At 49.0% G+C, this 25,742-nt stretch overlaps 1 long non-coding RNA gene across 1 annotated transcript; it reads right to left on the reverse strand.

Annotated features, from left to right (window-relative positions):
• Window positions 1-13,155: 13,155 nt before the first annotated feature.
• Window positions 13,156-18,859, reverse strand: LOC119088856. The gene is made up of 2 exons (XR_005092592.1): window positions 18,203-18,859; window positions 13,156-14,814 (listed from the first exon to the last, which is right to left on the reverse strand). It is a non-coding gene; the product is annotated as an uncharacterized LOC119088856 (long non-coding RNA).
• Window positions 18,860-25,742: the final 6,883 nt, after the last annotated feature.

Genomic DNA, 25,742 nt, shown 5'->3' on the forward strand with positions numbered 1-25,742 from the left:
CATTGCTCTGTGATTTAACCACGTGATCCTGAAATTTAGAAGCGTTATAGACATAGCTCGACTCCCATCCCCTGGGGCTGCCTAGCAGGGCTTATCTGCCTAAGCATGCCTCCTGTTCACTGGGCCTACATTTTCTTAAATGCAGGTAATTACTTCAAGGATGAAACAGAAAGTAGAAAATGACACAAAAATCTATAAAATAGTTTCAGAGAAGAAATGTATTCTGGCTTGGCACAAATAAAAGGAATTTTTGTTGTTGTTGCCAGAAGAAAGTCAGGGCTCATTTTCAGGACTGTGAAAACCTCAAAGCTTTGCCTGGAGGAATTTCTTCCTGCAAGAGGACTCTGAAAAATTTTCACTTTGATCTGCCTTGTTTGATCCGTGGAAAGCAATATCGGCAATATCTCAGGGTTCAGTGGAGCGCCCCATTAAACTGCCATCACTGTGAAATGATTGCATCTGCTTAATAGAGGCCGATAGGATGCAGCCTTTACGCCAAGGCATCTTGTGTGTCCTAGACATTATGGACAGTCACCTTCGATGAATACATAATCCACCAGTCTTCAGGCGTCCACACTGGTTGGAATGTGAGCTGGGGCTCTCACGCCAGGCTTGGCAGGACCCTGAGGATGAGGTAAGCCTTAAACCACTGCTAGCTTTAAACCCCAGCCTTTAACCAACCCCAACTCAACCCATTCATAGCAAAGCCTGCTTTATATCTTGAGTTAGTAAGGTGTTATTTAAATAAACATTTCTACAACACCCCAATGAGTACTTGAAAACCATGAGTTTCCCATTGCTGTGACTAGAGAAGTTAGCTACTTAGCACTGAGACTTTCCTATCTCCTAGCTACTGTAGAGTCCCCAGAGTGGTCCATAGACACCTGGTCTCCTGCCTATTCTGCTGAGGAAAATCAGGATGGATTGTAGCTGGCCTTCTTTTGGGCCACTAACTAGCTCCCAAATCATGACCCAGAGACTTATTATCAATTATGAATGCCCGGGCTTATCTTATGCTTGTCCCCTGCTTCTCTTCATTTACCTTTCTGTCATTCTGTATGTTCTACTTTGCCTGCTTCTTCCGTGACTGCCTGCCTGGCAGGTGCCTGACTGGCTGGCCCCAGGCATCTCCTCTTTCTCCCTCGTTCTCTTCTCTCTCCTTTTCCTCTCCAGTCTAGATTCCTCCTCCTACTTATTCCCTCTGCCCGTCAACCCCGCTTATCCCTCTACTGCCTAACTATTGGCCGTTTAGCTTTTTTATTAGACCAATCAGGTGCCTTAGGCAGGAAAAGCAACACACCTTTTACATCGTTGAACAAATGCAGCATAAACAAATATAACACGTCTTTACATAGTTAAAGTAGTATTCCACAGCCATGGGTAGTGGAATGTATATGGCAAATGGATGTCATAGAAGGTGGATGACATTGTAGCTCTAATTAAGGTCAGAATATGGTGATATAACAAATGAGAGTGTTGATTGGACATATTCTATAAACCCCCCTTCTGGGGGGCTGTAGCAAAGTCATCTCATACATCATTAAATGGTGCTGACTCCACGGACTCTGTATGGCAGGCACATCTATATATTTTTTACTTGGGCTTCTTTATAGGATTATTTGTTGTGTAGGTATCTGTCTGCATGAGTGTATACACACATGTATGTGGAAGTGTATGTGTGCTTATATATGCACATGGAGGCCAGAAGAGAGCATGGAGTACTCTCTTCTATTAAAACACAGCTATTCCTATGAGATAGGATTTCTCTCTGAGTCTGAGGCTTGAATTTTCTCAGCTAGGCTTGTTGTATTTATGTCTTCTTGTTTTTTCATGTTTTGGTTGCGTCTTTTGATACCTAAAGGAGTGATTCGTCTAAACTAATGTGCCCAGTACCTGGAGACATTCCACAATGAGAGGTGTGACATCTAAGAGGATTTGATCATCTGCTTAGCAAGTCATCAGGGCTGCAAGAGTGAGCAGGTTTGAACTCTGTGTCTCCACTCATTGCTGAAGGTCCCCCAGTAAATTGTGGAGCCCTCTGGGCTGGGCTCCACAGTCCTCCCCTGCTTACCAGCATGAGTACAGGAATCAACGCTTGGGTTTCCATCAGAATAGGTGGGACCACCCTGAATGCCTGGGAGTCTTAGATGCCTGGTAGCTGTTATGACTCAGACCTGTCCTCTGCTCCCCAAGTCAATGAGTCCACTGTGGACTCCTGACTCACAGAAGACTTTGCCATGCTTCTGATGATTTCTGGAGAGACCTAACTGAAGCTTTTATCATCCAAGTAGGAGAAGCCCATGCTGCCTGTGAATAAAGACAGCAGAGGCACAATCTGTGGTATCCTTGAGCCTGAGTACCTTCAGCTCTGTCTTTCCTACAAACTTCCAAACTCCTCTAGAAGAAACATTCTAGGCCTTAAAGCAAACACCGAAGGAAAGGGATGGGCCTTTTGTGCTTTTCCAATGGTAGGTATACAGAAGGGTGGTGGGTTCAGAGGCTCAGGCAAGTGTCTGGGTCGTAATGCCAGCACTCCAGCTAACGTCCTCAGGGCCATATTTTCTGTGGATATAAGGTTTGCTCCAGAAGGTATTAGCACCTCTACCCCAACTCTCTGGTTCTGTGGTGGAAGACAAATGTGCCTTTCCTTTAAAATAAAAGCTCGTAGACTGCAGGGACAGCTACCGAGCAAAGGGGTCAAGGTAGCATTCTTCTCAACGTAAAACTCACAAATGTGATCCCAAGGTTATTATGATTGCGCCAATATGAAGGATCACAACACACATTACCAATAGTAAGTCGTCCCCTCTATGTCCGGTACTTCCTAGTTCTTCCAACATCCACCATCAAAGAGACTGCATGGTGCCACACAAGCAGGCTATGACGAAATGCTTGTCTGCTTGCCTGCTAGGTAGAGGGAGTCACGCAATGAACTGGTGTGTTTAATCTCAACAAATGGACAGCCTAGGAAGAGTGGTTGGTTAGAATTTCACCAGACAAGAGAGAGATAAAGAGGATGTCTATTGGGAACCCATTCATTTGTCTAGAGAAAGCTCTCTGTTTACCTTTTGTAGTACTGAAAGGTGAACCCCTCAGGTGTCTGATCAGTTCGCCATACAACTATGACACATGATACCCTTAAGTTGAACTTTTTTCTCTCCGCTAGATTCTCTCCATCTTACTGAACCAGAAAGCCAAACAATGCACACAATCACCCTGAATCCTGTAACGTAAATATGTCTATTATGACCAAATTTTAAAAGTTATGTTACTAGTTGAGGGTGTCCCACAGAGTTCTGCATGATAACAGCTTAGTTCTCAGCATGACGTCATTCAGGATGTAGAACCTTCAGGAGGTGAAGCCTAGGGAAAGGTCGTTGAGGGCACCACCCTTGGGAGGGAGTAACATAGCTCTCTTAAGACCCCTGTGTTATTATAGTTTGGATGCTGATCAAGTTTCATTTCTGTGGCTGTGATAAAATACTCTGACACAAAGCAACCTAAGGGAAGAAAGGGCTTATTTCAATTTACAATTCCAAGTCCAAGTCCAGTCCACCATTGTGGGGAAATCAAGGCAGGCACTTTGAACAGCTTCTCATGTCATAGTCACAGCAACAGCCAAGAAGAGAGAGAAATGACTGCATCTGTCTTGTCTGCTTGCCTGTGCCCATCTCAGTTTCCCCACTCCTACACAGTTCAGAACCCTCTGCCTAGGGAATGGTGCCACCCACAGTGGGCTGGTTTTTTCCAGATCAATTAACTTAATTAAGACAACCCCTACAGTGGGGGAGTCTGTGACTGATGTGTGGGATGAGTGGAAAATTTATTAATTAAAAAATAAAGAAAGAAAAAAAGATAATCACTACAGACATACCCACTCACTAGTCAACACAGTGTAGACACTCCCTCACTGAGACCCCCTTCTTAGCTGATTCTACGTTGTGTTCATTTAGTAAAGCTGACCACCACAGATATGTAAATGGCCCCCACAAGCCCATGGGTTTAAACACTTGGTCATCAGCTGGTGGTGCTGTTTGGGGAGGTTGATGAACCTTTAAGACCTAGTGCCTAGCTTGGTAGACATGGACATTAGGGATGAGACTTTGAAAATTGTATCTACATCCAGTTCTGGGCCAAGATCTCATTGCTTCCTAGTTGGTACCACGTAAGAGTTCATGAAAACAAGCTTCTCTTGCCGTGGATGAAGCATCCGCCATGCTTTTTCTATCATGTGGACTGTACTTCTCACACTGTAAGCTGAAATAAACCTCTTGTCCCTCGGGTTGTTTCTGTCATCTAGATCATGACAAAATGACACTAGATCCCCATGAGCACAGGTTGTCGCACGAAGGGTAAGCCTGGTCCCTGAATCTCTCCTGCTCCCTAGCTGGCCATGCGATCTCTCCACTTGATGTGCATCCATACACAACGCTGCCCTCCATCTTGTGGCACAGACAGAATGCCCCCACCAGAGCTGAGCAGATGCCAGCACCATGCTTTTGTACTTCTAAGATTAATTATGAGCCCTACAGACCCCTTTTAAAAAAATTAATTACTCAGTCTCGGGGGTTTTGTTGTAATAACACAAAATGGACTAAGGCATCTATCAACTCAGGTGATATGCGTGAGCATAAAACGGCAGAGATGCACAATACCATAGTGTGTAATATTCCCATTACAGGATGCAATATGTGTAACTACCTTGGTAGCCTACATAACATGAAATGTAAATGAGCTCAGAAGCTGCAGGATTTGAGGACCTTAGACTTAGGATTTGAGGATCTTAGATTTTAATAGAACACAGCATGCTTTACTCCATCACACTTGTGTCTTCATTTTTAGCATGGCTTTGTTTAACCAGCTACAAAGTCCTTGCAAGTTTAGCACTCACATGCCAGGCCACAGGAGGCTTCTATGGACCTAGCTGAAGGAGTAAGGGATGGGAAGGAGGTAGAGGAGAGGGAGGCCTGAGTGAAAAATCCAAGGACTGGGCCCTTGCTCCAGAAGACCAACCTGTGATAAAGCCAGAAGGAACAAACAGGAAGCAGAGCCTGAACTTGTGAAGAGCCATTGACCAGGAGGGGGCGTGGGAGGGGGGGAGAGTGTGAGCCAAACTTTAAGAGCCTCTTACTCCTCAGCAATTACAGTGTGAAGGGTCAGGCCCCTCCCCTGGCATCACTAACTCCTGGCTCATTTCTTCTCATCTCTCAGTGCTGACTCCCAGGGCCTGTCGGGATCAGGGACCACCTGCTTCCCACTTTTCCCTTCCCCGGCCCACATCCTGTTTGCAGTTGTTTCATTTCCATAAGCTGTAGGAGGGCAGGAGCTGTGTGGCTTCCTGCCTCACCCTGAAGGAGCCTGGCACAGAGCTCAGCCCTTAGGAGAGGCCTGGTAGACACTTGTGGCGTCAAGCCAGTGGCCAGCCCCACCCCGTGATTCCAGGCATTGCCCTCCTCAGCCTTATCTAAGGCCAGCTTCCTATTTGGGTATCAGGTTTGGGTAACAGGGGCAGGTGTGCTGCCTGGCTTTATCAGCTGGGCAAGTGTAATGGGGGTCACCTTTCAGATAAGACACGGTAGGAGGAGACGTTGGAGCATGAGGTCATAGAGGGGAATCTCCTGGCCTGGTTTCTAGGTTCTCAAAGGGGTTCTGTTTTCTCATTCATTCATTCTTTCTTTCATTCATGTTTCCTCTCTCTAACGATGTGCTCTGAACACTGACTCCATGCCCAGCCCTACAGAAAAGCATCCGGCAATGGGTCCCTGCTCAGATGTGGGTCCAGCAGAATACTGGTTTCTGGAATTGGGTGTGTGTAGTTTCAGATTCTGGGTCTTCACTGACACCTAGGAAACCGTGATTCTTCCTTGAGCCTCTGTTTCCCTCCCTTGTGAGTAGAGTTTAACGAGGCTTCTCTTGCAAGGCTGTTGTGGGACTGGGGCTGGTGTGATAGGTAGAATTACCAACTTCTACTTCTGCCAAGTTCTCTCTGTTGCCAGCACCTCTTCACGCTGTGTCCCAGCCAATCCCTACATCTCCCAGTGGCTTTTCCTCCTCCTGTCTTCAAAGCAAGGTTTAGGCCATTTGCGAAGCTTTAATCTGCCTCAGTGCCGGTTACAGCTCCCCAAAGTACAGTGCCCACACCACCAGCTCCCGAGTCACCCAGGGGCCTGCTAGGATGTCAATCCCTGAAACTCAGGAAATTATATAGATACAAAACAGAAACTTAAAAAATATTTTTGAGATTATAACTTCATTACATTTCTCCTTTCCATTTCTTCCCTCTAAAACCTCCCATAATCCCCTCTCCACCCTCCTTCACACCATTTTTTTCACTAGTTGTTATAAAGCAGAGACATCTTATGGAATCAGGACAGAGCTCCACAGATGGCATCGCAAACATATTCCTGGAGCAGGTGCCTGCACTTGGCACTGCTGGGCTCGGAGATGCCCCTTGGTGGCAGCGCCAGGTGCCAAGGGTCCAGAGCCAGAAGAAAGAATGGCGGGAGGAGAGTCCAGAAGCCTGTGTGCACAGCAGTGAGACTATGGGGAGAAAACACTAACGACGCCGGCATGGATGAACAGGGAGAGATGGGCGTAAAGGCGCGCCAACCGCAGCGCCGCCTCCTGCACCTGTGGGTGGAGCCTACCCCACGTAGAGGTGACAACAGACTCCGGGTGCGGTTCTCCCAGGGGCACACGGAGGCTCGAGGCTCTCACTAACCCCTGCAGGTGGCACCCAACAAGGAAATTCTCTAGGTCAAGTATGCAGGTATTTTGAATGCTTGGTCTCAAACCTTTTGTTCCTGTATTTGATTATGGGTCCTGGTTGGTACCTGTGTCGTTGATGGAGACCTCCCCACGGGTCAGGTGGAGCACCGTGCCCAAAGGCCTGTCAAAGAGAAAAGACCCTGGGGTCAAACCGGGAAGCCAGTCCTGACCGTGCCGGATGGGAGAGAGGAGCTGGGAAAGTCATGTGACTTCTCCGAGCCTCGGTTTGCTAACCTGTAAAACTGGGGAAAACAAACCCCACCTCTCAGGCTGTTGGTGAGGAAGTCAGTGAACTGGAAGGAGCGTCCAAGACTCCACACAAACACGGGCACGGAGCAAGGCCTCTGTCCTTCCCTACCCCTTGTCCTGAGCAGGATCCCGGGCACAGGCTGCTCCTCTCCCAAGCGGAAGAAAGTCCATCAGCAGTCAGTCCCATTGACTGCCTCAGCTCTGGCAGCCAGGCTCTGAAACCACCCACAAAGATGATGTTTCAGTCTATGAGTTGCACTTTGATGGACATGCCTGTGCTGAGCACAGAAGGTTTGCATTTTCCTTGAGACAGTTGGAGAGACAGGAAGTGGGAGGCATTGGGAGGCAGAAGGAGGATCCCAAGCCAGAGCCAGCAGGAGAGCCTGGAGCGTGCCAGAAAGCCAGCAGTGGATGCTCAAATGACCAGCGAAGGACAAGGGGAGTTTGTTTAAGACCCAAGTCCTTGGCATTTCGTTCAGAGTGAGGCAAGACTTCAGTCAACTCAGTTAAAAAGGGTGGTGAGGCACCAAGGCTGGGAGGTGGCCTGGGAGCCTGAGCAGTGATGTGTGACTCCACGGTTGTACCTCACACGGGGAGTCACATTACAAATTCCAGAAAGGGGCCAGCTTCAGGCTGTGAGTTCTTCTTTGAATAGACCCCTAGGCTCTCTGTAGGCAATGCTGCTAACTGTCCCTGGTCTGTGTCCCCACTTCCGTTAGGGCCCTGTCTCTGGATCTGTCATCATCCTTGGAACCCTTCTGGGCATGGCTGGGGTCGACATGGTGGCCAACAGCAGTGAGGGAAGTATAAGGGACAGGAGTGTCCCCCACCTGAACAGTGTCCTAAGATCGCCTGTGACTCCCGAGAGTACTGCATTCACTCTGCCAGCTCCTGGAGCTCCCTCGTCTCCCTTCGCCCCTCTGGATAGAATCAAGAAGACCTGGCTCCATTCCCCACAAAGAGGAAGTCAGGGCATTCCCTGAAAGCAGGGGGTTGCCATAGCTGTTGCCCGGTGACTGCTGCGAACACTTTCCTGCCAATGGGTCAGTCATAGCATCTCTTGGTTCACCCCTGGAGTCCAGATGCTGTCGCCAGCACTGTCCTTTGGTGCTTGTCTTGTCCTAAAATAAAGTGCATGTACCTTTGTCTCTCTAACACGTGCTAAACCCAAAGCTACCTCCCTAAGTACCCCACAGGCTGACACAGTTGGTTCTTAGAAGATGGAGATGAGTGGATATTGATCCAATAGGAAGCTGGCTCTGGCATGTCATTCTGAAGTGATCCCTGGACCAGCTTGACTCCTGCTCTTATTCAGATAAGAAGGAGCCTTCTGACCTCTACCAGACCCCTTTGCTCAGCCCCACTTTGGGACTGAGAACAGGAGATCCCTCTGTCCAAGGGAAACCCGTAGACAGGCTCTCTCTGTGGAGTGTTCTGGGCTGGTCCAAGATGCTGATTATCTCCCTCCTCCAGGCCCTCGTTCAAACTCCCATTTGCATCTCTAAGTCTTCCAGAAGGTCCAGACAACCTCTCCTCTGGTTTGTTTTACATCTCCTGCCTTCCTGTGTCTCCAAACCAAGTGGTCAGGACAGCCCCTTGTCCTGATTCAGAGAATGTCTCATCATGCAACTCTTTGCTTCTGACACTTGGTAAGTGGCTTTACATGGTCTCTTTGAAGTACATTCACTGTGGCTTGACACAAGCCAGACACTGAGCTGAGGGCGAACTCCACATCATTCTCTCACCCACCCTGGGGGATGAACGCTATTATTTCTCCAGCTTTGCAGTTGGGAAATAGAGGCTCTGGAAGGGTACAAGACATGCCTGAGGTCTTCTGACTGAAAAGAACAGTGCCAGGACCAGGCTGGAGGTGTGCCTGGGTTCCAGGTTTGCTATGAACAACCACCTCACTGCTCTGTGGCGTCTCAGGGCCACCTGCTGCGGCATCTTCTGGGGACTGGCTCTGAGCCTGTTCAATTTGAGGAAGACACTCAGCAGAGTGGAAGGCGGCTGGGAACTCCCCGTGGAGCAGTGCTAGCCAACAGCAGAGACCAAAGCAGAGTTTCAGTGTAAATCTTAAACCTACCACCACCACCCTGGGAGCCTGTATGGAAGGAGACTGGGAGATTGCCAGACCCCACGGGCAAGGACTCCATATAGAACCTGATGGGCAATAGAAGGTAAGAATGCATAGTCCCTCTGCCTAGAGTACCCTCAGCTGAGTCTGCCGGGCAGAGTTCCCAATCTGTTCATGGATCTCTTCCTTCAGGAAGCCTCTCCTGAGTGCTTCTGTCTTTTAGATGGGCTGGGTGCTGCCCTCTCATTTGCCTATGTATCACCTTCTTGGTCCTTAACACAGGGCATCTGATTTGGTCTGTAAGTCCCCGCCTGCTCTGCCTGTGAGCCCATGCTGCCCAGCCTAGGACTGGGAAAGCTACTGTCAGGAAGTTTATTGAACTACATGGGGTGGGGGTGGAGAGGATGGTGAACAGAGACTTGGAGGAGAGAGAAGGCCAGGTTTGGGAGTGACGACGGATTTGCTTGGAGCTTGAGACACCCCCCCCTCCCAAGTGCAAGGTGGCATGTGTCTCTGGAAAGGCGGCTTGTGCCCAGGACAGTCCTCACAGCTGTGAGCACTGTTTGTGGGAACTCTTGCTTTTCCCACATTTCTCAAATAGGATCCAGACCAAAAGGCCCCGGGAAACTCTTCTGTGCCAGTGCCGAAGCCCTCACAGGGTTGGCTTTGCCACTCAGAGCTGAGCTGAGGAAGAAGAAGCCTAATCCTGGCGGCACAGCAAAGGGGGTCTTTGTGCACAGAATAGGGGGGTAAGCACACCCCAGTACTGAAGTCAAGGCTGGGCTGTGGGCTCTAGTTCCTCAGTTCTTGCTCCCAAGGATTTGAAATGTCAAGGCTTGCTCAGAGGACAAGCGGGAGTCTGGACCCATTGTGGAAATGAGCTACGAGTGCTGGTGAAGTCTGATGCTGTGTCCTCCAAGCCTGGGAGGTGGCAGCCATCATGTGGAGTTGGAGAGTGGGTAAGTCTCTGAATGCCAAGAAGTGATGGCTGTGCCCAAGCCAGGACAAGAGACACTGGCCTGAAAATGGCCACTGCTAGAGAAGGGTGTGCCCTTGTCAGTAGGGAAGGCCAGAAAATCAGTTGCCTCGAGAACTAGCCAAAGGGAGAGGCCATGGGGCCAGCCTGGAGGTAGTGGTCTCTCTACAACCAGTGTGCCTGTGAGCACTTAGAACTTGCCGGCATGTGAGTACGGTAGGCAAAGTCATGGCCACCAAAGATATCCACATTCCCACCACAGAATCCATGGCCATGTCACCTTAACCTACAAGGGATAATCTGCAGACAGGATTCAGTGAAGTCCCTGGGATGGGAAAGAGCCCAGATTGTCTCCAGGCTGTCCAGCTGAATCTTACATGCCACTAAAATCAGAGACCTTTTCCTATTGGCTGTCTGAAGAACATGTGACCACTAAAGCCAGCTGGTTTCTGAGGGTGGAGGAACAGCCAGGCATGAGCCAAAGACAGCTTGGGTTTGGCCAGCCACACCTTCCCACTGCCTAAGAAGGATGAGTCTTTTCCCGGCACTTGGGACTCAGCATCCTCCAGGACTCCCCTCGATACTTCCTCTCTTGCTGCTGTGTACCAGCCGGAGCCGTCCGCACCCCAGGGCTCCATCCATGCTCTTCTTTGCCCTACCCATCTTCATTCAGCCAGCCTCCATGGCCTGGAATGCTCTCTCCAGTCTATAAATTCTCAAGCTGGGCCTCTGTGCACCAATCACTGCCTCGTGGTCCTAAGGCTAAACATTTCCCCATGGTGTCTTGTTGCCCGTGGCTGCCTGACCTTTTCTGGAATGTGAAGGCCCGACTCAATCTCTCCGTTCGCTCACTGCTCTATGTGTCTTGCTTCCTCTGGTCCATGTGACTTACTCTAGGATAGGAGTGGGTCTTGTTTATCTTCACTAGACCTGCTACATATTTCCTGGAGAAAGGGATGGGTGGTTTAGTCTGTTCAGGACGCTGTCACAGATTACCTGAGACTCTGTGACATCAACAAGCCATACTGAGTTCTCCTGGGAGCTGGAAAGATTGTAACCCAAGTACTGACATGGTTGGGTGCTGGTGAGAACTCACCTCTGGCCTGGCGATGGTGGTTTTCTTGCTGTGTCCTCCAAGCAGAGAGTGAGCAAGCTTCCCTGTCTCTGATAAGGACATCTGTCCCACTCGTGACTTCCTTCTAAAAGTCCCTCCCCTCAAAGCCTCCACACTGAGGGGTAGAACTCCCACATCTGCACTTGAAGGATGAAAATCAGAGGGCCTCCACACCAGAGGGCAAGCTCAGGGGACACATGGGAAGAAGCAGGGTGAAGGGAGTGTCTGAGACTTTCACCAGTTATCCCAATGTCTGCTTTCTACAATGCTTCAACGTTTTCTGATCACATATAAATCTCTGTGCACACTGGAGACTGCGGAAGCCAAGTTTAGCCAGAATCTTTAATTTCAAACGCTGACATTTACTAAGTAAGCGCTTGGACCTTAACAATAGCCCCAGGAGTCCAGAAGAATGCCAGAAGCTTCTATGGAGCTCAGCTATCGCAGCGCAAAATGAATCCGAAAGTAGCACAGGGAGCGGCGGGCCTCACACGTGTCAGCCGGTGACATGGCTGCACGTGACCGCTCCTCCCTGTCATCTGGCTCTGAAGCAAGTGTCACTTATTCTCTCTCTCCTGTTACAGACCACGCAAGTGTGGCTTCCAGAAGAGGTGACCTTAGGCTACGGTGGCCAGGGAACCATGGTGTCAAGCTTCTCTTGTGTGTCCCTCACCCCCAGCCAGGTGATGGAACCCACCCCGAGCCACAGGAACGATGGTGCTCCTCCAGCTTCCCCGCATAAAGGCCACCCTTGCGCTCGTATTCTGCGTGCTTGGTCTGGGGTGCGTTCACTTTGCTCGTTACGGCTGGAATTGTGCCCCATCCTCCTGAAATCTGTATGTTGAAGCCCCCAGACCTCAGAAGGTGCCTGTATTTGCAGACAAAGCCTGAAAAGAGCTCAAGAAGTTCCCCGTTCTTTAAGGTGGTTCTCAGTCCAACATAACTCGCACCCTTATAAAAAGAGAGAACCCGGACACATGGTGGGACAACAGAGTCACACACAGACACCCATGTGAAGCCAGCCATTTTCGAGGCACAAGAAGAGGCCTCAAGAGACAAGACCGCTCACACCTTGAACTCTGACTTCAGAACTCTGAGACAGCAAACCTCTGAAGTGCGAGCCACTTGATCCATGGCATAGTATCATAGAATCTTGTAAAACTGATTTTTTACAAAAGTAGAGTACTTTACTCTACTTTTTCCTAGTCTTTGAGACAGGACCTTACTAAGTAGCCAAGGTTGTCCTCAAACTCATAATCCTCTGGCCTCAACCTCTTGAGCACCAGGGTTATAGCTATATACCACCATGCCTAGCTTACATTGTTCTAGTCTCTTTTTAAATAATTTTTTTATCATATTTTGTTTCTGTTTGTTTGTTTGTTGTTTGGGAGACAGGGTCTCACTCCATAGCCCTGGTTGTCCAGGAATTTGATTGTTCCATAGGCAGTTGCTACATGGACCAAGCAGGCCTCAATCGTGTGGCCCTCCTACGTCAAGCTTCCAAATTCTGGGATTACAGGCATGTGTCGTCATCATTCTCTGCAAACTAATCTTATAAATAAATCCGTGTGCTTCTATTGGAAGTTAAAGGACCAATGGCAATCCTAAGTGCTGGAATGCTGCAAAGCTTCTGGAACTCTCTTGCCTTCCCAAGGGGAAGGCACAGCATCACAGCCACTCTAGAAAAACAGTTTGGCCGGGCAGTGGTGGCGCACGCCTTTAATCCAAGCACTCAGGAGGCAGAGCCAGGCGGATCTCTGTGAGTTCAAGGTCAGCCTGGTCTACAGAGCGAGATCCAGGAAAGGTGCAAAGCTACAGAGAAACCCTGTCTCGAAAAACCAAAAAAAAAAGAAAGAAAGAAAAGAAAAGAAAAAGAAAAACTGTTTGAAAGTTTGTCCTGTGATAATTTGTAGCTGGTTGAGGCCTCATCGATTGCACTGAGACGTTTAAACGAAACACATTCACTCAAGGTTCTGCACAAAGACAATTATAGCTTTATTCAAAAAGACTTCAAACTGAAAATAATCCAGATCTCCTTCAACCGGTGAGAATCTGGGTACTAAAGTGGGAACAGTAAATAGACATGACTTATCAGTAAAGTGGAACCTTCCCTGACCTACGCAGCAACCTGGTTGGATCTCAGATGTGTGGCACTAAGCGGAAGAAATCAGTCTTAGCGGGCCGTCACCTGCAGCAGTCCACTTACTGGGCACCCTGGAAAAGGTGAAATCCGAGGACTAGATCAGCGTTCGCAGGGACAGGGCTGGCATCAAGCAGGAGCTCAAAGGAACAAAATGAGCAGGAGCTGTACAGCTGCTCCGGGTTTTGAGGGCACCTATGGTCATACAAATGAATACCTAAAACATCCCACAAAGAGAGGATTTAACTACATGGAAAATAAGACCATAATTTCAAAAACAAACTGCAAGCCAGTTGTGACCTGCTGAGCTGCTGAAGCCCCTCCTACCTCCTCCCAGCCCCTTCCTCCTCTCTCTAACAGTCTGCCAGGCTGTCCTCTGCATTATCCCCAATCATTCCTTCAGGAGGACACTGAATGGAGCCCCATTTTCTTTTTCCGCGTGTGTGTGTGTGTGTGTGTGTGTGTGTGTGTGTGTGTGTATGTGTGTGTGTGTGTGTGTGTGCATGCCCATGTATGTGTACGTCTGTGCACACATGTGCGTGCCTATGTACATGGGCCTGTGTATATAGGCCCATGTGCAAACAGGCAGTTTTAGGCCACTTTAGACTTTGGAAGAAACTAAGCCACCAGCTCCACTCAAATGGTGGGCATGGCATGAGGAGACAGGGCACCCGTCATCAGCTTCAGCCCAGCTACTCAGCCTGTCGGTGCCACAGAAGTTGCTGCTGGGACCATCATGGTGGCAGAGCAGAGCTGATTTCATGCTGGCCCTTGGGCTTCACTAGCTAGAATGGACAGTGATCCGGGAGGAGACGGTACAGGAGCTTTCCCTGTGGTTTCTAAGGGAGCCAGCAGACCTGCTGGGCTAAGCTGGGGCAAGATGGGCAAGCAGGAATTGTTTTCCTGGCTCTGGGTATGTAGTTTACCATACTGGCATGTTCAGTCCCACGGCTCTGGAGTGAAATGGGTGGGAGAACCGCAGCCTGAAGGCAGAAGAAGAGCTCCATAAAGAGGCCTTGAACTGGTGGCTCAGTCATGAAAGGCTGCAGGCACACAGGGTACTTTCTGTCTTTGGGACTTGGTCCCTCTGCCATCAGTAAGTCCCCAAAGTGCCAAGAGTGCAGACTGAAAGGACATGTGAAACAGGACAAGCACTGAACTGTTCCCTTCCCCCTGAGGTTCTGGAGATTGAAGCCAGACCTGCACATAAGCCTGGTTTATGGAGTATTGGGGATTGAACCCAGGGCTTCGTGCATGCCAGGCGAACATTCTTCTTGCTTGTTGAGCTACATCCCCAGCTGGAGTGAGGTTTTAATCTGCTTTTTCATAACTAGCTGCTTCGTCTTCTGTAAGTTACTTAATGTCCCTAAACTCCAGTATCCTCATTTCCAAAATAAGGCTTATTGTCAAGATTAAATGAAGCCCGGAGATGTACTCTGTGGTAGAGTTCTTGCCTGGCACTCATGAGACTTTGGATTCCGTTCCCAGCACTGTAAAAACAGAAAGAGCAAAAAGATTAAATGAAATCACTATGTGACGTATTGAACACCATACCCAGCACGTAGCAGGTTCCTAGAATGGTAAATGCTCACTGCTCATTGAAACAAACCAGCCAAACAAACAAACAAATAAATATTGGTCTCTGTGAGTGCCAGATAACTCCTCACTAAAATTGGGGAAAGATGTCGGCTGTCAGCATCTGAACAAGGGCCCCTGCAAAGTTTATTAGACTTGTGGGAATGAGTAGGTCTGACCCTTGCGGCCTTGGCTGCCAACAAGGTTTTAAGTTTGAGCCATATGGTTTTATGGCAGTTCTTGAAAAACGATTCAAGCTGGGCACAACCTACAGTGGGGGTCCACTTGTTTAGGGAGTGTAGTAAGGCCAAGGAATTACATGAGTGGTGATGAGGTTTTTGATTGGGAAGAGAAAGGCCTTAGCAGCCTGGTGTCCCAAGCAGCAAGAATTCCCAAGACTCTGCCACACTCATTTGCGGAGTCAGTCCCAGGTCTACTTTAGCACTCAGATGAAAGGGAATGCTTTGTCTCGGTCCTGTGTAATGGAGGTGTGTTGGTTTCAATATTACTATTAACAATATTGGTATTAGCATTATTAGGAAAGTTAAGTCATGAATACAGTTTCTAATAAATGCATCACTAATTAGAGTGAGACAGAAAATAACGAGAGCAGAATAGGATTCAGCAGTTCAAGTGGGGTGACCAACTGTCCCATTTTGAGACAAGGAGTATTTTATAAAAACTAAAATGTCGTATTTGACCATTGACCAGTCTGGATTCAAGACAAGAAACCCTTTGCCTAGCATATGTAATGTGTAAGGCCTTTGTTTCACACACGCATGCACACACACAGAGGTGTGGGGCAGGAAGCCCAAATGTTTCCTATAGCTTGTTTGGAATTTAATAAGACAATGTTTTATGTAACATGAATGTCAACTCATGTTTGTAAGTTAGGGAAGTCACAGAATAGAATAGAATAGCTCTTTCAGGAGTTGTAAGTCAGGCTTCTTGAGGAGCAGGAATGTCACCCCCACCCACCCACCCACACACTATCATTTGTTAGAATACTGATTTGGGTCTCTACTGAGGGTGCTGAGAAGGGCCTATGGAAGCATCTGGCAGACTGCATCAGAAATAAACTCTTGCATGGTGCCTCCTACTTGGGTGGTGCCTGACACCCTAAGGCAGCCAGACTCTCTGGTTGGTTTTATTGTTGTGTGTGTTGCTTTTTGTCTTCTCTCCAAAGAAAAGCTGAACTAGAACAGGCAAGCAACTGAGCTCAAGGTAGACGTTCCCTGGCCTGCCTTTTTGTAATGCAACAGCTCTCCCCATCATCCTGTGCCCTGCAAGAGCAGGTGCACGTGGTGGTATTATATTCCCCAAAATATTGTGCATGCTAATAGACTTATCTGGGGTCAGAGAAGAGAACAGCCACAATACTAAACATAGAGGATAGGCAGTGGTAGCACATGCCTTTAGTCCTAGCATTCCAGAGGCAGAAATCCCTCTGAATCTCTGTGAGTTCAAGGCCACATTGGAAACAGCCAGGCATGGTGACACACGCCTTTAATCCCAAGAAGTGAGCCTTTAATCCCAGGGAGTAATGGCAGAAAGCAGAAAAATATATAAGGCGTGAAGACCAGAAACTAGCAGCATTTGGCTGGTTAAGCATTAAGCTGGTTAAGCATTTGGCTGGTTAAGCTTTTAGGCTTGGAGCAGCACAGTTCAGCTGAGATTCATTTGGATGAGGACTCAGAGACTTCCAGTCTGAGGAAACAAGACCAGCTGAGGAACTGGCAAAGTGAGGAAGCTGTGGCTTGTTCTGCTTCTCTGATCTTCCAGCATTCACCCCAATAACTGGCCTCAGGTTTGATTTTATTAATAAGACTCTTTAAGATTCATGCTACAGGTGTACCACCAGGGCAACTCTGCAGAGATGGGGAACTAAGGGGGCAATAAGAACCATAAAAGTAATATCTGAACTGTGAAGATACATGGCTTGGCTGTCAAGAGAGAACATAGCTTTCTTTTCTACCTCCCAAGAGTGGGCCATCCCATGAAGGGTGGTCAGATCTCTCAAGAGTCATTCAGCACCTACACATTGAAAGCACTCTGAAGGTAAACACATACTACCTATAGCTGCTTGGGTCTGTCCTGGGAGAGAAAGCGGGAAATGGATACGCCTTGAGCCCAAAGCAGGAGCTCAAGTTTCTCCCAGACATCCTTTGCCTCCTGCCCCCTGGAATCCCAGATGGGTGCTAGCACCAGGAGGATCTTGTCTCAGCAGGCTTTGCAGAAACTCCAGAGTGAGCCCCAAATAGGATACCTGGGTTTTCTCCACCCTGCTCCTAGGCCCCTTACAAGCCCCTAGCAACCTGATCTTATCTCCGCTGTGGAATTTTCCCACAGGGAGGCAGAAAAGGTCAGCTGTGTGTGCTGGGCACCCTGGGGCAGGCCCACTCCCTTCTGCCATGGAGTGTCTTTGGGGCCCTCACAGCGGCTCAGCTCCTACTTTCTGAACATACCAAGGACTCTAAGTGACGGATGCCACCATGACCTGGCCTGCAGGATTACTGAAAATCAGGTGTACTTGGAGGCTTGGCTAGGCTTCCGCTTGAGCGGCTGCTCCGGGCTGGAGATGGGTGCAGGTCTGGGTACCCCGTCACCTTGAACTAGTTGGTTAGTCTGAGATCCCACACCTTGTGATTCGCGCGAACCATCCTCATGACTTTTGCCCCAGCTGTCTTCTGCCAGGACAGCTGTATGATTTTTTTTTTAAGCCATTTGTTTTATTGATAATTTGAAAGGGGTAGTGTTAAAGATGGACAGAAAAAAATCGATATCTGGGTGTTTTACATAGAAAGTGACCACAAACAAGAGTACAATGTGCATTCTACAACAATAAGAACAAGTAATCAACTCCACACAGTCACATGGGGTCAGCTGACGGGGAAGGGGGGTACTGGCACCTCCCAATCCTATTGAAATTGGCAATGCATTAATAAGGTAAAGCCTGTCTCTTCAGCTCAGAGTCCGGACGGCCTCCTATGGTGGGGGAACAGAGTAGGACAGACAAAGGATATTGTTTTCTAAATTGAAAATGGCCTTTGGATCAGGTGCGGGCTTCCCAGGTTGCTCAGATTGTAATAAACTCAGTTTAGTGTCCAGTTAACAGTAGCTATGGTGATAAGCTACAATAACACACCACACACACACACACACACACACACACACACACACACATAAAAATAAGCAGAAACCCAACAAATATTATTGCACTATTCACTTCCTCCCGGAACCCCTGGTTAGGACCTAAGCCTGTGGCCCCGATCGCAGAAGGTGCACCCAGGGCTTGAAGCTTACTTGCCCAGCTCTCAGCTCCTCCTGGTCAGATGGCCTGGAGGACGGCAGAGGAGGTGGATTTCTCCACAGGCACTGCTGGCTGTCTTTGTCCAGACACCTGGGAAAATGCAGCAGGAAGCACTTTCTCTCTGGGATAGCTGTGGCACAGAGGAACCACAGAGTGGAGCCTCTCCCTGCTGGGGATAAGTCTGGTGACATGTCCTGTCCCAGTGGCTGTGGACAGGTGAAGAACTGGCTTTGGGGACTTTGCCAGGGGCTTCCCGTCACACCACGAGCTGCACACTAGGCTTTGGGCTGTCTACCCTTTTGGACTTCATGGCTAGCCTAGAAAGTGAGCAGGTGCTGTGACCATCGCAGGACAAAGGGAGCTAGGTAACACAGCTTGGTGTCACTTGGGTGACACCCACCCGCCCCCTCAGGCTTAAGCAGAAAGCCTCCTGCCCAGGACCTGAGTTGATCCCACCGGACCCTCAGGGCATCCCCAGCACCAAGGGGCTGAGCGAGGAGTCCATTGCTGCCTTTTAAGCACTTTAGCATTGTTAATGATTAAATGGGGTTCTTCCATTAATCCCAAGCGCGGGCCTTTGTCTCCTGGCCAAGGAGAGGAGTCTCCTGCTTTGAAATGCCACATAAAAATGATAAATGCCCTTTCCCTCCCTCCCAGGGTCACCAGGTCCCAGTATTCCTTTAAAGTTTGCAAGGGCAACACAGGGTATGCCTTGTTTAAACACAAAAGCGCTAGGCCAGTCCAGGCTGGGCGGTCAGGCCAGGGCTGTACCCCTGGGAGTGCATGGCAGCTACAGGGACTTAGGGACAGCCAAGGGAACCCAGTAGCCACTGCAGCATGGGGGCTCAGAGCATTTGAACATCCAGTGGCATGGATCTTTCCGTGGAATGAGTGAAGCCTGAAGCTGCAAAACTCCACTGTGAGAAGACCGAGGAAGAAAACATGGCGGGGGGTGGGGGGTGGGGGGGGTTGGGAGGGGTGTACCATTTGCCAGTTCCTGCAAGCAAGCTTGCCATTCAGCCTTGGATGGTCCCAGCACCCCAGCATCATGTCCTTCCTGGGCTCCAGAAATGCAGAGCCACACCAGCTGGTGGCAGAGGCCTGTAATTCCAGTTGCTAGGGAAGTTGAGGCAGGAGGATCAAAGTTCAAGGCCCACCTGGGCTACAAAGTGAATTCAAGGCCTGGGCATCTTAGTGAGACCTATTGAGGGCAGAGGGGTGATGCTGAGTATGTATCTCGGTGGTATACGAGGTGTCCAGCATGCTTGAGGTGTAGGTTCAGTCCCCAGTGAGGGAAGGATGGGGAAGGAAAGAGAATGGGAAGGAAGAAAAAGAGAAAGGGAGAAAAGGAAAATGGTGTGTGTGGGGGGCCAGACAGGTGAGCACGCACGCACACACACACACACACACACACACGGGGCAGGGGGTGGGGGAGATTAGTATGTAACTGCTAATTTAATTCTTACAGCATGCCATTTTGCAGATGAGAGGGTTCAAGCCCAGGGAAGCCTGGTGATTTTTCAGAGGTCTGGGGGTTTTGGAAGCCCAGGATGGAAGAGACACATACCACAGGCATCCACACAACCCTTTCTAGTGTAGAGCCTTGGAATAACCAGAGCCAGGATCCTGAAGGCCTGCACCAGCCTAGCTGAGATGGACCAGTGGGAAGCCTCCTTAGCCAGAGAACATCTCCTACCACTCCCTCCCACTCCAGTCTCCTCCCACTCTGGTCTCCTCCCACTCCAGTCTCCTCCCACTCTGGGCTCCTTCCACTCCGGTCTCTTACCACTCCAGTCCCCTCCCACTCCAGTCTCCTCCCACTCCAGTCTCCTCCCACTCCAGTCTCCTCCCACTCCGGTCTCCTCCCACTCTGGTCTCCTCCCACTCCAGTCTCCTCCCACTCCAGCTCCAGGAAGAAAGGCAGGGCTGAGGGTCCGGCAACACGGTCTGCGTCCACAGCCCTCAAGTCCTCTATGGCACCACGAAAGGGTTAACATAGGGCTCTGTCACTGCATAAATCCGTATTTATCTGCCACAAAGTAAGCTATTTAGGTTTCTGATTTACAGTCCTCGGTTTTCATAAAAGTCAGTCATTCCCAGTAAAAGAATGTGGGTTAGATTTATAGGCTCTGCCTTAGTCTTTAAAGCCCAAAGTTGCTCTATGACTCACCCTCCATAATGTTTCTGCTCTGGTCCAGAGATATTCGTGTGCAAAGAGAAAGATTCAGATCTCCGCCCTGAAAAATAAGACTTTGGGGGGGAACTAATTATAATGGCGTCAATTGTACTACGCTTGTAAACTTGCCGTCAGCAGGCCCCCCTGGAGCCTGTTTTCCAAGGGTTTTATTCCACAATAAAATGTGCTCTGGTTTGCAGCTCGGCATATAAGACCTCCACTGGTATGAGCGAATGTTTTTTTTTCCTACCAAATTATTAGAAATAAACAGCCCAACAGTGGAAAAGCAAAAAAAAATTATAAGCAAGGAAAATAAATCTTGGAATGTTTGCATTTAGTGATGTTAATAGAGTCTGTGACTTAGCTGCACAGTCCAGCTAGCTACATGGAGCCAGCCTGGTATTTTTATTTTAATTTCAGTTTGTATTTTGCCAGTGTGAAATGGGGTCAAGGCAAGACAGCATGGAAAAAAAAAAGACTTTGATGTCCCTTTGAAAAAATATTTTGTCCTGTGACTTCATGGTATTTAGTGTCCTTCTCCCTCTCCTGTCCCCAGCCTCTTGATGAACTGCCTGTCAGACCCATGACCATCACACATAATAAAATATAGCCATCATCAACAAACCTCTTTCCAACTTCCTCCCCTCCCCCCACCGACGACGTCAGACTTGGAGGCAGAATGGCTCACAATGTAACATGAAAATGGGGATCAAGATAACTGAACTAGATAAGGGAAAACAGCCCTTGTAAACTTTCTCCAAAGCAAAGCTGAAGAAGAGGGGCCCAAGTGCAAGAGGCCGAGTAGGGGCCGAGGTCATATGGATTGGGCTGCTAGCCAGTCCAAATAGGAGGTTAGGAGGTGAAGATTGCCAGGGGGCTGAGAAAGAGAACAATGTAGCAGCCAGGTCAAGAAGAATGGCACAGAGTGCTGGTCCCGGAATAAATTTAAGTTTCCCTTCCCCGCGTTCCAGAATGCTTTCATTCAGACTTTCTGTGGGTGAGGGGGAATATGTAGATGGACAGGGCTGGAAGCCTTGGCTGTGGACCTACAGTGAGTGGGTCAGATGAAGGAGACTTGGCCGAGACAGGTCGGGAAGCAGGTGAGGTGACAGAACACAGAACGATCCAAGTCTGCTACATCTGGCCTGTGTGTGTTTCAGTGTGACTGGGACAGAAGAGTCCATTGGGCAACTTCCTCAATTTGCCTCACTCTCACCTTCATGGGCGCCCTTGTGGTAGGTCTTTCTCATCAATGGACAAACCCTGTGTCCATATCAGTGGGACAAAGAACATGTACACAGTCTACTCCAGCATACCATCTAGAAAGTGTGAGAGCAAGGGAGAGAGAGGTTACGTGTGGGGCGGGGTGTGAATTCAGGGAGGAGGTGGGATTTCCACAGTTCTGAAGACTCAGTGGGGGTTTGAAAGGAAAGGAGCAAGGATTAGCTGAGCAAGAAAGAAGAACGAATGGAAATGTTTAGAAGCACGCTGTTGGTCTGCTCTGGAAGAGGAATGAACAGGCCAGCCTGGGACTATGGTTAAGGATGTATAAGACTGCAAAGTAACTGAGCATTCTAGACTTAATTTGCCAGTATCGGGACCTTCCTTGGCCCTCAGGACAGAATGGGGGCCCTTGCTGAGGGCCCCAGGCTTTGTCCCCTTCCTCTCTCATGTGTGGCACTTCTTACCCTAGAGCACAATGTCATACAGTCTTCCCTATGGGACATGAGTCCCCGAGAGTCTCCTTCACTAATCTAACACACTAAGTCCAGAGTACAGTGGGTCTTCAACGAAGAGTTGGTGGGGGATGAATGGAGGTCTTCAAGGAAGAGTAGGTGGGGGATGAATGGAGTTCTCAACATTTTTGTGGAAACATGCTAAAGATCTATAGCAGGTGACAGAAGGCTTGGAGCCAGAGCTTGGCCGTTAGGTCTGAAGGTCGGATAGGGAGGACAAGGAAGCCGTGATCCATTAGCAATGGCCGGCATCAAGGGCTGGTTTTTGTTGGATGTGACTACCAAAGAATGAGGGGGAGGGTTCAAGGCTGGGGGGGGGGGGGGGGGAAGAGGTGTGACAGTGCCCTGGATAGGTATGCCAGGGACCCAAATAGTTCAGAGACGACAGTGACAAGAGGCTCGTAGGGCAGGGGTGAGGGAATTTGACTTGAGTTTGCTGTGTTCAAATGGCCTGTGACCGCCCCACCGGATCTGGAATAGAATTCGAGCCCAGAACTACACACATTGAGCAGACAGTGCACACAGAAAGACAAGGTCGGAGCTGGGGGAGGGGGTCGCCTGTCTAGGGAAGAGGGAACATCAGACCCTAAGTCTAAACCCCTCTCCTGTGATCTCCATCTTTATTACCTATCACAATAGAAGTGCCTTTGGACTCACCGTGCAGCAGCCAATGCTCCCCTGACCCTGTTCCTAAAGCCTCATAAATCAGGGGTGCATTGGGGATGTCAAAGTTACCCTTTCCATGTACATTGGGAAATGACTCCATCCAGAGAAACCTTGAGCTTTGTGTCCCTTTGTGATAAATGCCCTGGACAGCGAACAGCCCATCCTTCTGTGGCTCCATGAGTCAGCTCTTCTGCAGTGACACTCACTGTCCAGTGCGAGAGTACAACATCAAGTGTGTTCTGTGTGCAGATTTTCTTGCTTTCGAGGACCCATGGGAGATGGAGCGGAGGAGTCGACCCTCATAGCTTTAGAGAGGGCAGGGAAACAGAAGATGACCGTCAGATGAGACACAGTGAGGGAGGGGCTGGGATGGAGAGAAGGGCGGAAGCCAGAAATCATGAAGTGGGAGAAGTTGGTCTCAGAGGAGAGTGAGACTAAGTGTAGGCATCATGAAGTGGGGTCGAAGCCCTGCTTGGGGCACATCAGGCGATTGCCAGGCCTTCCACCTGGAGATCAAACCTGGTATCCTTGAGGGGTGGGTGGAGAGGGAGTGATGGTCTTGGATAAGGTGCCCCGAATAACTTGGAAGGCAAGATGAAGCTTCCTGTTCCACTGAGCTCTGGGCTACCAGATGCCTTCAAACCTCCTGCCCAGCCACATCTCCAGCAAAGGTCTTTCCCCTGGGGAGAATGCCTGAGTGATTTAGGGAGCAGTGAGACCCATTCGGACGAATGACATAAAGAAGTATAAGGTAACACATGGCTCGGGGACTTTGGCACGGGGTCGTTGACCTGGCAGTCACAGAACACTTATGCAAGAAGAGCAGTGGGGGCTTCCTGGGATTGGGACTGGGGTTACCAGTGTGGGAAAGAACCCCAGATCACCATGTTTACTTTCTCCAGGGGGAAATGTCCTGGGTTCTTGGTTTGGTTTTTGAGAAGGAAGGCACCATAACTGTTCTTCCTGATGGCATCTCACAGGCTCAAGGCGAGAAGCAGAATCCATCTGGGTGGTGGAAAGCACAAGAATTCTTTAGATAGTGGGTCATATACAGTACCAGAAGGAAGTTGCCTCTACTCTTGAGCCTGAAGTTAATTTAGTTGGGCCAGATAAGCAGGGAAGGGGGGTTGGGATGACAGTTGAAGGTGAATGGAGAGCTAAGAGGAGCCAGGACCCACAAGGAGAAATGGGAGCCCGAGTGGAGAGCTAAGAGGAGCTGGGATCGACAAGGACTAGTGGGAGCCCGGGCTGGGATCCCACCCCACACTGATAGTGTGAGAGACATGCTGAAGAAACATGCTCTTTGCAGTGTCCACAGTGGATTAGGAGAAGTTAAAAACCACACCCTGGGTGGGATTGACACAGTGCCAAGTGTACCTCACATCCTAGGCCGACAAGGTGCGACAGTGGGTCACAGGTCCTATCCATGAGCTGCTAGGGCTCCTGGACAGCTGCGAGCCCACAGAATAGTTGTCAATCTGCTCACGTATTCCAACCACCCTGAAGATACCTCCTGCGCTGACTCTCAACCAGGACCATACAGGAAAGGAAATTCTGGGGATCACAATTGCGCCTATGATTTCTAGCTCAGTGGTGTGTCGGGGACGGGGAGGGAGAATGGGGGGAGGGGGTAACCTTTGTTAATGCCTACTATGTGTCAGCAACCCTGGCTTCATTGCTTCAGTCACTTGGATTGCCTTGTCAATTACACACAAGGACATTGAAGCTCATAGGGGTTAAATGCTTTCTTAAGCCATGTAAACACCCATCGAAAGACATACAGGCTACTGACTACAGGAGATGCTTGGTGTCAGCCTTCATTAAAGAAGTGTAAGTCAACCAAAACCACACACACACAAATAGCTCTTCACATCCACTCTGTGATTTAAAAAAAAAAAAGCAGGTGTTGCTAAGGATGCAGGGAAGTTCTCATCTCTACACACTACTGGGGGCAACAGGAAGTGGTACCCTCCCTCCAGAAAACAACCTATCAGTTTCTCAAAATGCCACCGGTAGATTTATCACAGAACCTGGCATCTCTGTGTACAGGCATATACCCAAGAGAAATAAAAGCAAGACTCCATACAAAACACCATGTACAGATGCCCAGAGTGGCCTTACTCATAATAACCCCATAATAGAAATAACCCAAATGTCCAATCAGCTAATGGGTTAATTAAAAAGAGGGTCCATCCATTCAGTGTAATGTGATTCAACCACTAGAATAAATGAAGCACTGATCTATGTCAACACACAAGCACTGAAAACACTGTACCGTGTGGAAGAAGCCAGGCACAGATGACCACGTACTGCATGATTCAATCGATATGGAAATGTCTAGACTAGGCAAATCCATAGGGACAGAAGGACCAGTGGTTGCTTAGAGCTGGGAGGCGGCATTATGAGTGAATCAGGGAGTAGGGTGGTTAATATAGATTGTCGCTGACAGGATCTAAACTCACCGAGAGACAAAGCTCTGTGCATGTCTGTCAGTTTCGGGTAACAGAGGAGGGAAGACCTCAATATGGACAGCATGTTTCATGGGCTAGGGCCCCAGACTACATAAAAGGGAGAAAGAGCTGAGCAGCAGCCCTCTCTGTTCCCTGCCTGTGGGTGCAATGTAACCAGCTGTCTTGTACCCCTGGCCACCACAATGTGTGGTACCCTCAAGCTGAGCCAAAGTGAACCCCCCCCCCCATTAAGTTGCTCCTTCTTGGATATCTTATCATCACAACAAGAAGGGAAGCTAATACAGTGTTTCTTGCCGTGGTAAAAATGTTTACTACACTGACTGTAGAGATCTTTCCCAGCTCTATGAATGAACTAGAAACCTGGCACTTGTACACCGTACAAGAATGAATTGTCTTTCAAGAAAGCTGTGTTTAAAAGCATTGTAACCTAGAGACCAAAAAATACGGTTCAGCAAGGTTTTTCCAGCTCCAAATACACACCACC

This window comes from Peromyscus leucopus, chromosome 1 (genome assembly GCF_004664715.2).
Source record: "Peromyscus leucopus breed LL Stock chromosome 1, UCI_PerLeu_2.1, whole genome shotgun sequence".
Classification (NCBI taxonomy): domain Eukaryota; kingdom Metazoa; phylum Chordata; class Mammalia; order Rodentia; family Cricetidae; genus Peromyscus; species Peromyscus leucopus.